Here is a 12,530-nt window from a genome sequence, read left to right as displayed (position 1 = left end):
CTTATTGTAAAATGTAGGCAAAGTTGTTTCACTCTTTTAAAATATTAACATAATTAAGTCAGAGTATTTTAAAGTACTTGGAATAAAAGCCTACAAATATACTAACAAGTGGCACAGTCCGTCATCCTAAAAAGAAAACACTGAAACAGTGAATATGAGACTAAATAGTGGACTAATATTGTTATTTTTCAACTTTCTAGTGGCTTATTCTGAATACCTGTTATGCTTAGACTTTTTAAATTGTGCTTGCTTTCAAGGATGTTCAAGGAATTATTTGCTGAATTTCTTGGGCATTTTAAATAAAATATTATTGCTTTCCTTTTGTTACCTAGTTTTACGTGAGGAACAATTAATTAAAATACACAACAGATGAAACAATTAGATTTCCTTTACTTTCCACACAAAATTGGTTTACGGAACTTTGGCATTTTACTGGAGCAATTAAATTTCCCAGTATGAATACATTTAGCTACGAATTTAACAGCTCATAAACTAATGCAAAAAATTGTCAAATTACTGGGCCTAAAATTGGCTTAATCTATCTGTACTATCTTTAATTATTTAAAAGGTCTTATGAAGAAGGTTCTAAGGAAGGAAGCAAGGTAGAAGGAAAAAGAAAGGAAAGAAGGGAAAGAGGAAGAGAGAGAGAGAGAAAGGAAGGAAGGGAGGGAGGCAGGGAAGGAAAGGGAGAAGTCATTTGGCATTTATTTGAAAGTAGAGTCAAGCTTGCTATTTGGTGCAGAATTGCTAACTGGATGTAATAAGCCACAACACAGACTTCACAGAAATGTTATGTAGTCATCTTAGTAGCGAGAAGTTCATTTTGTGGTTTTAGTTTGAGATTATAGCTGCTTTCCTACTTAAAGTAGGAATTAGACCCATGGAACTCTCCATTATAATTTATTATCTCATTCTGAGACTCATTCTATCTAAAGCAGATGCTTGGCCGCTTATGTTTAGTAGTTCATGGGGTCTCTACAGTAATATTTGGGGATCAGCAGTAACATTTGCTGTCATCCTTTTATACTCATGAAAAAATAGATGTTAAGTAGCTAAATGACTTGCTCAAGGTGATATAGGTAGTATTTGGGCCTGAACCCTAAAAAACATGCATGCCATTGATTGTAATAAGATGTGTTTTGTAAGCTAGTACCATACAGAATACCTGGCACCTGCTTGTCATTCAGCATATATTTGCTGAATGAATTAATGACCATAAGAAATAAATTCTTCTGTGCCCTAACACTACAGCCTTTCTGTTAAATCACAGTTTGTCTGTCATTTTGCCTGATCCGAGGAGGTTTTTATATTCTTTAAAAAATCTTGGAAATGGGATGTCTTACTCTTTCTTATTTGAGTTATGATGCTTCATACTAGTTGTAGATTCAATTCCAGGTTTATATTAAATATGGAATTAGAATATTGAGTTTTTTCCCTGAGAGGAAATTTTAGAGTTTTGTACATGTTTTAAAATCAGTATTGTCATGGTCATTTTAGAAATATATTATGGCTTTTCTTTAAGGCTGTATCTTTATTGAACATGTAGGGAGCCAGTATGTTCAATTTCATAGAATTTTCATGTGAGCATTTCCAACTGTGCCTATCAAAGGTGGACTAGACTTCCTGCATCAGAATCACCTAGGTGCTTGTTCAAATTCAGATTCTAGATTTCCAGGGCCTAACCTTCTAGACTTTAAATTAGTTTCAGAACCACTGATCTCTAAACTAAGATCTGAGGACTATAGACACATTTATTTTCATGTCTGTATAAATATTCTTGAAAAGAAATGAGGAGTTATACAATTTTTTAAAATCTCAGTTGCCATTTTTAATAGATTACAAGAAACATACTGGAATGATAAATCAGTTTGGATATTCATAAAATAATGACTAGTGTAAGTCATGAAAATGGTAACTGGGGAATGAAACTTTGATACATGCTACAACATGGGTGAGTCTTGAAGACATTATGCTAAATGAAATAAGCCAGGCACAAAAGGACAAATATTGTATTATTTCACTTTTATGAAGTACTGAATAGCAATATCTTCGTATATGTATTATGATCTAATCATCGTCAAATACTTGTTTTTTTTATAAGTGCAGGTAACTGACTTGGGACTGAAAATATTGAGAAGGGTAACACTACCTTCATATCATCTTGTGGTCTACTTATAGAATCAGACTTAATATATAGATAAGCAAATATGTAGCAAGTGAGAATTTTTTAAATGTTACATAGTATCAGGGCTGAAGAAATTCAAAAGATATGAGAAAATCCTTGGTGAATTCCAGACTCTCTTTCGGTGTTGTGGTTAGTTTTTCACATTTAGATAATCATTGTTATCAGTTCTACTGTGCCCATACGTTAAAAAAATCCATTTTCACATTTACTTCAAAGCTGTTTTCTACTTCTAGTTTAATGTTCCAATATTTGAATATGAAATTATATTACTGAGTTTAATGTGACTAAAAGTAAGTAGGAAAAACTGATACACTGTTAGTTTACATACTTTTAATTAATACTGAAAACATTCATTTTTTATGTGTGGTAAGATTTCTAAACTGTTACTGTGACACTATAACCCATTGTGGTGCTAATGTGTCTCTTGACTCATATGAAGGGAATAGCTTAGCACCAAAGCCACCATTCAGAACAAAGAGACTGTCTTGGAAGGTGATATGACACTAGGTCAATATGTTACTTCAGCTGATTCTAGCACTAAGACATCCAGAAGCTGTGGTCCTAAAAATTAACTTTCTGGATCAACATAGTTTATTAGTTGGCAGTTAAGAAATTCTGCATGCATTCTCCAAAGCTAAGGTTAAGGTGATAAAGCAATTGAGCTTTTCAACACTTAAAGAAAGGTGGAGGTGAAATGAAATAGCCATTCAAAACAGCAAATAATTAATTGAGTCTCTTTGTTAACAGGCAGGAGGTCAAGTACACATAGCCACAGCCATGATACGGTCTGCATTCTAAACAGCTGAGTCTTTGACTTGAAAGTGACTAGATTGGATTTTTGGGAACTATTTCAAATGAGATATTAATTTAGAAGGGTATATAGCTTGAAAGATACTGTAAGAGATTCAAATGGTCATTTACCATACATTTTGTCTTCTTATTTCTATAGAGTTATAACTTTGACTTTCTTTTCCTTTTATTTTTTAAACTCATGTTATATATCTGTTTTTAACCTATAACTAAGAATTCTACAGTAGGATAATGATCATGTGATTAGATCAGTGTAACTATGAATAGATAGGCTTGTATATATTAAAAGTTAACGAAAATGAAATAAGATGCTCCAGGAAACATTTGAATTAACTACATATTTATCATAGGACTCCTCTGAACATCGCATTTATATTTTTAAAGACTGGAATTATAAGGACTTAAGGAATTATAATTGTAAAAGATGAGATGTCTACAAAATTTTTCTCCTATGTATAACACAAAACAAGATAGCAGTAAATAATTGTGTTTAAAATAGAGGGCCAAAAGCAAACTTGCATATTTTCTAAATGACAAATAATATCTGAAAATAAGTGTCCAAAATACACAGAGGGTGGTGCTGAGGAAAATCTTTGGGAGGAAGAATAGGAAAAGACCTGGAACATTTCTTGGATGGGGATGTAAAGAATTAGAGGAAGACATCTGAGTGCCAGTGAACAGCCTGGAGGGATGGGCATTGTGCTGGAAAAAGCAAGGCAAACAGATGGCAGCGGTGAGAAAGAACTGATAAAGGGTGGGAGAGACATGGTATGCATCAGTAAGGCTTTGGGGCTCTATATTTTAAAACGAAACTGAATCAGAGGATTTTGTGAGAAGTATTTACTTGATTTCATATCTTTTTCAGAAAGGCATTTTATTTTAGGTAATATGGTTAGACTATTTAAAAGTTTTAAATAGAGTTTAACACTGTTATGTAAATCAAAATATCTATCCATGTGGTCATTCCAAAGCATGGTGCCATTGCCTACAAACCCACTCTAATGTGGATTAGATCTCACATATTTCATACTGGAGATCTTTCTTAATCACTGATGTTTGTGCCCATGTCTCTTGGCAAAGCTCCCATGTTAGAGTGAAACGAAATCCCCAAGTTTCTGCCATTCAGATGAAGAATGGTGGGTGGTGAGCATATGTTTCTGAGAAGTTGCTTTTATTTAAATCAAAGCCTCCTTCTTACATTTAACCCACAGGCATTTAAGACCAGTTAAAGATTATTTCCATTAATTCTATTTGGCCTTATTTTTACTCAATTGTAGAGGTATTTGAGGACTATTAATGGTTCTTATACCTGTGTCTGGGAGAGACTTATTAAGCTTCAGCTGTGGGAACCACATAGCTATCAGGACCCATGCAAATTTCGTCCACACATGAAGATGAGGGTTTGGTCCCATTTTGACTTAATAATCTCCCACTGTTTCTTTGAAGAAAGCTGTTGGTCATGTTTGAGCTGTGGAATGATAGTTTCAGAGTCTGTGAAATGTACAACTCACAAAGAGCATCAGCATGACAGCTGTAGAGATTAGAGTCCATTTTGTGTGTGTACAGAATTAGGGGACCGATGCTCTGAAAAGCAGGCAAGCCTTCTCACATTAATCAATGTCTTTCAACCTAAAATCAAAGCAGCTTCCTGCAAGGAACAACACATGTGGGCACACATGGTCTGTTTCCATTTTAAATGGGTACCTAATTATTCGGAATAAGATCTTATGAACTAGGAAAAAAGTGGCTATAGGATGTGTGTACTAAAGTATAATAGAAAAAGGTAAATCTTTGGAGAAATTATAGCCTCAACATACTCACTGTTTTTATGAAAAACACATGCCTCAATAAATTTCATAGTTATTGCTGACTGTGTACAGTCAACTAAAAATAGCAAGTCAGAATCTTTAGCTTCTTGAAAGGATGCATCACAGATTGAGATATGGTTGTGATTTTTGGAAAGGGATTTCTTTGGTGTTCTATGTGTAGAACACTGACAACTAGGAATTTTTCCCCAAATTTATTAAGGTATGACCAACAAATAAAAATTATATGTATTTACAGTATAAAATGTGATGATTTGACATATGCACACATTGTGAGATGATTAAATCTAGCTAATTAACATAGCCATTTCCTCATATGTTTACCTTTTTGTGTGTATATGGTGAGAACATTGAAGATCTACTTTCTTAGCAATTTTCAAGTATATAATACATTATTATTGAGTAGAGTCACCACACTGTACAATAGATCTACCCTTTGACCAGCCACTCCCCATTTCTGCCCCCAACCTCCACCAACAATCTGTGGCAACCATCATTCTATTCTATTGACTAGGAATATTTTGACCTCTGCATTTTCTTACAAACAATTAAAGTTTTTCAGGCTAACCTAATAAGGGAAAGGACAAACATAGGAAGAGTGAGTAACAGCATGATAACCAAACTTTCCCTCATTCTGAGGCGCCTGGTAAATGAGTAGAACCCTAACATAGGAACTTTGAGGATCTGTCTTCTCCATGTCAGTGCTTCCGTGTTCTCTTTGTGGAATCCATAGGCAGCACTCTCTCTTCTTAGTCACCTGGCTGTGTTTTTCTGTCTGCTCACTGCTCTGTACCTCTTCGGCTTGGTTTACCCTAGTGGGATAACTTCTGTTCATCCTTGGCAGTAAATCTCCCGTTTTTCTTGTGTTGTTGCCAAAGTTCCCTTACGATCTCTCGCAGTCTTTTTTAACCCCTGACCTAAATTTTGCCATTCTTAACTTACCTCCATCCTCCAAAAGATATTTATTCTCAGCTGCCAAAAATCCTTTCCAAATTAAGCCTTTTCTGTAGCTCTTTCCCCCTCTCTATAGCTCCATGTAATTTATCCAGCAGAAAGGAAAAAGGTAATACTGGAAGACTTAGAAACATATGCATAACATTAAGAATAGGAGACATTTAATTTAATTTTCGTATTATTTAGGTTAAAGCATTGACAAACTATCATAGTACAAGTTATTGCAATATAAATAGCAGAAAATGAAATATATAGAAAAATTTTCTGATAATGTAGCAACTGGAGGTAGCTGAATGAGTGGCTGTCAAGCTGAGCAAATAAATGATAATGCTGTTTTTAGAGGTGATCAGTTGAGTTGATTTTATAAAATCCCAAGCATCATATATTTTTTTTTTTCTGGAAACAATTTGCTAATACTATTCCAGTCTACAATTGGGGGCATAAAGTTGACCTTTTCAAAGGAGTAAATTGTGTGTAGTTACTGGTGCCTGAGAGCTCTTCTGCAAAACAATAGCATTGTATTTCAAAAATTAATAAGTTCAACAAGGTTGGAACAGAAATGTGTCAGGATACTTCATATTCTACTTATGTTCTAACCTCCACACTGTCAACATTCTCCAGGAGAGTGAGCATTTTTGAGAAATTAGAATAGTATCATTGATTATGCGGCATCTCACCTCTCCCCACACATACACCTAACTCAGTTTTACTAGGAAATTTTGAATCCAGTAGCACAGTTTAAATATTAATAATGCGTATCTCGATTGTCACTAGAAAGCATATTAATCAAAAGAGATATGCAATAAAGACAATGGAATGGACACAAATTTTCAGGCCATAAAAATCAGGTATGCAAAAATATATAACTTTATTTTGCTGTTGCTGATTTTAAGTGTCCTATTGCAAGCAAGACTTAAGTGTCCTATTGCAAACAATGCTTTTCAATTCAGGGTAAACGTAAGAACTCTCTGAGGCAACTCAAAACAAATTAAGACTGTTTATAGTTCTTTATCTTGTCAGAACAACATCTAAACTCCAGAAGTTTATAGTGTGATGGCATCAGGGGAGGCACCCTGCACCTTGATGGACACCTTTCCTTGCTGGCATCCATGGGATGATGGTATGTTGGCCTGTCTGATTCTCAATTGTAAAGGTTCCTTTACTAACAATCCCCAATGCTGGCAACCACTGAAGTGTCTCCATTCCCATCTGTGTCTTTCCTGACCCTGAAAAAATATCATATGGTAACCATAAAATGCTCTAGGTAAAATGCTCAAGACTAGCCTTATGCTTACTTTCTTCACTTTTACCAAGATGCTTTCTACCCTAAGCTTGGCATCTCATACCCTACAATATCACCAATATCATGGCAAACTGGTGAGTAAGCTGTGTTGGGCACAAGCTGACTGTTGCGCCATTCTTCAATAACATTCTCCAGGTGGCTACAGGTACTTCTAATATTTTGCATGGACATTGACTTAAAGGTCCCAACCTCAGTTCTTGTATACTAGTATTCATTCTGCAATTCAGTTGGTTTGCCTTCTCTGTGCCATATAGATGGCAATGGATATGGTTTGATACAGAAAATACAAAGAGCTTGCGTTTTCAGGGTGTTTTGTGGTGTGAATATCCTTCAAATCTACCAAAAATATGTGGTACTATTTCCCAGCCTGACTGAAACCAAATATCTAAAGCTGGTTAGCTTAACTGAAGTGTTAGGGTTATGAGGCTAGATTGATGGATTTATTCCTTTGAAGAGCAGTTAATTTTGTTTTATTCCATGACATTAAGTGGTATTCCATGCAAAGCCATACTCAGTGAGGTAGTTTGGATGGGGGTTTGAACCTAGCTTGACTAAGGGAAAGAATGTTTCTGAGTGCATGTCCATCTTTGGGAACAGAGCGGTGGTGCTTCTATATGAAGGTCTGCACTTGGGAATCTGTATTGAAAGAGTAGTCAGTATGTAAATTTATGTTAGCATTCATGTCCTTCATTTCCACAGATATGTTCAACTTTAAGCATATTCAATATATTAAAATCAAGGTTTACAAAATAAATTAGAGAATATAATTTTCACAACCAGAATTTTCCTTATAGATCCTTTTTAAACTTCCTTTAAAAGCCATAACTCCATGTTACATGGTAGAATACATGTGCACACACATACACACACACATTTTACATATGTGCTATATACTGTTTCTGTGCTGTATATATTCATTTACATACAAATTATTCTAGATGGTGAAGTAAATTATAATTATATTAAATACTTGAAGATTGCACTATTCTGTGTTTTGAAATGCTTGAGTTAACAAACGTTGGAAATTAATTTATTGTTATGATTATACTAAATTCCTTAAGTTTTTCATAGTTAAATGAAGACATTTGTTTTTCAGGATCAAAAATACTCAATTACACAGCCCTTTTCAATTATAGAAGTTAGAGTCATAAATACAAATTTAATTGATTTTACATAATCAAGGCTGATTCACTAATAAGACCAGTTGTCACTATTTGCTTATTAAATTTTTCCTAATCACATTTGGTGAAAGCGAAATAACTCTTACATTTAACCAAGAACATTTTTTTGTCAATAAACAGCAGTTCAATTCTTTAAAGTTCATTCTTTTGTTGTTTCATCAGTACTGTTAAAATACATTTTCCTGTGTAAGGAATTGTAGAAGATAAATCTGAAACATAAAGGTGATGTTTCTGCTGCTGCCTTCTTAGGTCACTAGAAACCTGACTGGAATCTCTCCAGTCTATTGCTGCTTAGTAGCCTGATTCAGGTAGGGTATGCTCTGAGAGAATGGCCAATGTAGGTAAACCATACCTTTCTTATTCCATCCTCACCCCACAAAATGAGACTGTGTAAGTCGCATTGCTTGAAATTTGACTCTATTTTCATTAAAGTTTTCTATACACATAAAAATCTTCTGCCTCTGCCTGAGAGTTCCTTTCCCATGATCTTTCCTTCCCCTTCTAGAAAATAAGACAAATTTGAAACATTAACATGGGTTCTTGCCACTTCATCTGTATGTCATTTTGCCAGTAATGAGGCTCTTGGTCGGGAGCATTCTCAGGGATATCAGAGCAAAAGTGATTTTTAGGGATTGTATATACATATATCATTTTCTGAAACTACATCTGAAGTTATAAGCTCCGGGCTTGAGAGGATTTCAAGAGTGAACCTAAAAAACAACTAAAGTCTATAGTTTCTTTTGTTTAATTTTGAAAGATTTACATGATACAAAGAGAAGTCAGCAAGGGGAAAAAGGTAGCTGAAATACTACTGACCTACATAAAAATTTTGAGAGTGCTAACTAATGAAACGGTATTGAATTTTAAAAATGAATCATTAAAAAGGGGGCAATATGTACAAAGTTCACACTACTGATAGTGCTGCAAGTGTACAGAATCTAAAACTAAAAATTATTCAGTTTTATCTTGATTTTACAGATAATACCCACCTAATTTAAAATAAACCTGTGCTTTTCAATATGGATTCAGTTATATTTAGTTTTGCTGTTTCTTTAGCTAATTATGTAATAAAATTTGACCAAACCTTTACAATGCTTTTCTTGTTCTCCCGTGAAAGAGAGCCGGAAAATTCTCTTATTAGAGGGTTTAAATATAGTCTATCCATGTAAGTCTTCAAAAAGGATTGTAACTCTTGTCTTAGGCCCAGTTAATTGATCTCCTTTATGGATTTATTATAGAAAGGGATGTCTAAAATTTACTGAGTACCTACGATGTGATAGAATTCCTGCTAGACCTTTTATGCATTTTCTCTCACTAGTTACATGATGCTTTAAGTAGGAAAATTTTTCAAGATTTCTAGACTCATGTGCCCTCAGGTACTACACGTTTGTGAAACAAGCTGGCGGGACTGTGGCAAATCGTCTGCTTCTCAGTTCTAATGGACTTTTATTTGAGACAGGGTCTCACTCTGTTGCCCAAGCTGGAGTGCATTGGCATCAACATTGCTCACTGCAGCCTCCAATTCCTGGGATCAAGCAATGCACCTAACTCAGCCTGCTGAGTAACTGGGACTACAGGCACATGTCAGCATGCCTGGCTAATTTTGTTTGTGGAGATGGGGTTTCACCATGTTGCCCAAGGCTGGTCTCAAACTTCTGGGCTCAAGCCATCCATCCTCCTCATACTTCCAAACTGCTGGGATTACAGGCATGTGCCACTGCACCCAGCCTCCAGTGGACTTTTCTCATGCAAGAATGTGCTACTAGGGTTGCCAGATCTACCTATTTTTTCAAGAGAAATAAATTTATATGACGTCTCCTATTTGCTTAGCTAGCTCAAGATTTCTTTTTTTTTAAATGCAAGAATCAAACAGAATATTCCTGTAAGCCAGATCTGATGGTCTGGCCACTGGTTTAGGATTTCTGATCTAATCTTACCTTCCTGAAAATGAGACCCAGATAGATTATGTAGCTTGCCTAGAGGGGGCAGCTCACTTACAGCAGAAAGGAATAGTAACAGCAAGACTCTATTTCCATTTTTCTCCAGTCCATGGATTTGCAGGGCACAGGAGGACCATCACATGGCCACCAAGTGGAAAATTTGGGTAATAGAGAATGGGCAATATTAAAAGAAGCAGAGGAAGAGCCAGATATACTCCAAAGCCTTTTAGCTCTAGCCACTGTGAAAATCATGCTAAACTCTGGCAACATTTTTCAAATTTAACAGGGAAAGGAGGTGATAAGCTATCATTTGATAATACTTTTTATCATTGTGTCGAGTGGACTTTTCATCCTACTTATTTTCATGATAAAAGAATAGAAAAACATACATTTTTAAAATTACAATGATGTAAAGTTATATGGCTTAATGCATGCTTTATCCTTTAGGATAGTGAAAAACATCCTCTTGTAATAGAAGACATCCCCAGAATATTCGTTTTTCCTTTCACCTCAATAATAAAGCATTAGATTTAGACCTCATTGGGATATATGCAGTGTAAATAGTGTCCAATACATGTAGTATTTTTAAGGGTTCAGTGATTACATTAGACTGTGGCTAAGGTTACTTCTAATTCTGTGATAATCTGGGCCAATTCTGAACTGTATGAATATAGAAATCTACCCAAGCCACAGAAGCAGGTTTTAAAATTTTATCATAAATGGGAGAAGAGAATGCTTAGACCCAGGGTTAAGATATTTATGTGACACCAGGATCAGGGTGGGGGTGGTCAGGAAAAGAGAAGGTGGGACATATGCTAATCTCTCCATCCCCACAATACAAGAGGGGTCTCGAGTATGCCAAAGTAGCTTTCAAGTGCTCCCAACAGGGTAAAAATTATAACCTTTTGGGAACATAAAAGAACATGAAATTAGTGACACAGACTGGAAATTCTGTTATGTCTACATTAGACCCCACTCCTTGACGTGCAGCCATTCTGGTTACAGACATTCTCTGCCATACCACACAGAGTTGCTAAGACTCATGCAGTAAAGAAACAATTCTAGGCTCCTCGTCCAAGTCTCTGGAGAAATCTTGCCAAATTAAATCATAAGCATAAAACAGAATGTTTAAAATCCACATCCCAGAAATAAATATTGTAAAACATTGCTTATTATGAAAACACTAAACTTACAAATTTAAATGTAAATTTTAGTATTTATTGGGGAGCATACATTGTATGCCTCAAGTAAAGCATAATCCTTCACTTGTTATTCTTCGTATTTTCTAGTAGATAGGCAAGTGGCCAAGAAAATTAAGACAAAGAGAAGTTTAATAAGTTTCATGATGTAAATCTGTAATAACTCTCTGAGCACTTCTACTTACATCAAAGTAATGCATTCAACAGCCTAATGATTAAAATATAGATATAGATTTTAAACAGTAATGGAATTAATGTTAGTAATAGCTTTTTCATTTTGAAATTATTTGATTAGATTCATGAGTTTAATATTACATTAAAATTTAAAGATATATTTGAAGTAGTAATTCGTAAAACTTTAATTATATAGATAGCTCCCTTTGCATACTCTATTTTGCTTCATGATCTTAAAATATAGATTATTTTAAAATATAGAATACCTTTCAAGAATCTCAAAAGCTTAAACATTGTTGGCATAAAATATTTTTTACACTGATAGGGGTTGCTTTTTATATTAATTCATTAATGTTAATCTCACCTCAATATTAGGCAGTAAACTTGATAATTAATTCAGGTCTTAACCCCTATCTTGGAGCATGTCTTCTTGGGTAATGTCATATAACACAAATAGTTGTCATCTGCTAAATGATATCCCAATAATCTGGACCAAAAATCTGAGCATGAAAGCTTTTATCTCCACAGAACTTTTCCTTTTCCTTTTGTTTTAGAATCTTTTTTTTTTTTTTTTTTTTTTTTTTTGAGACGGAGTCTCGCTCTGTGGCCCAGGCTGGAGTGCAGTGGCGCAGTCTCGGCTCACTGCAAGCTCCGCCTCCCGGGTTCACGCCATTCTCCTGCCTCAGCCTCTCCGAGTAGCTGGGACTACAGGCGCCCGCCACCACGCCCGGCTAATTTTTTGTATTTTTAGTAGAGACGGGGTTTCACCGTGGTCTCGATCTCCTGACTAGTGATCCACCCGCCTCGGCCTCCCAAAGTGCTGGGATTACAAGCGTGAGCCACCGCGCCCGGCAGAATCCTTTTCCTCAGTTCTCAGTAAAAATGGATGCACATTTCTCTCTCTGCTATTACAGATGTGAAATCATGCCACAAATAATATTTTCTAACATACGGTTTC

General features: G+C 35.3%; 1 protein-coding gene across 8 annotated transcripts in view; it reads left to right on the top strand.

Moving 5' to 3' along the window:
* The window catches only part of IMMP2L (inner mitochondrial membrane peptidase subunit 2), an 886,329-nt gene that overhangs the window by 567,520 nt on the left and 306,279 nt on the right, over positions 1-12,530 (top strand). The gene's annotated exons all lie outside the window — the stretch shown is intronic.

This window comes from Symphalangus syndactylus, chromosome 6 (assembly GCF_028878055.3).
Source record: "Symphalangus syndactylus isolate Jambi chromosome 6, NHGRI_mSymSyn1-v2.1_pri, whole genome shotgun sequence".
Classification (NCBI taxonomy): Eukaryota; Metazoa; Chordata; class Mammalia; order Primates; family Hylobatidae; genus Symphalangus; species Symphalangus syndactylus.
This window is presented reverse-complemented; position numbering and strand designations above follow the sequence as displayed.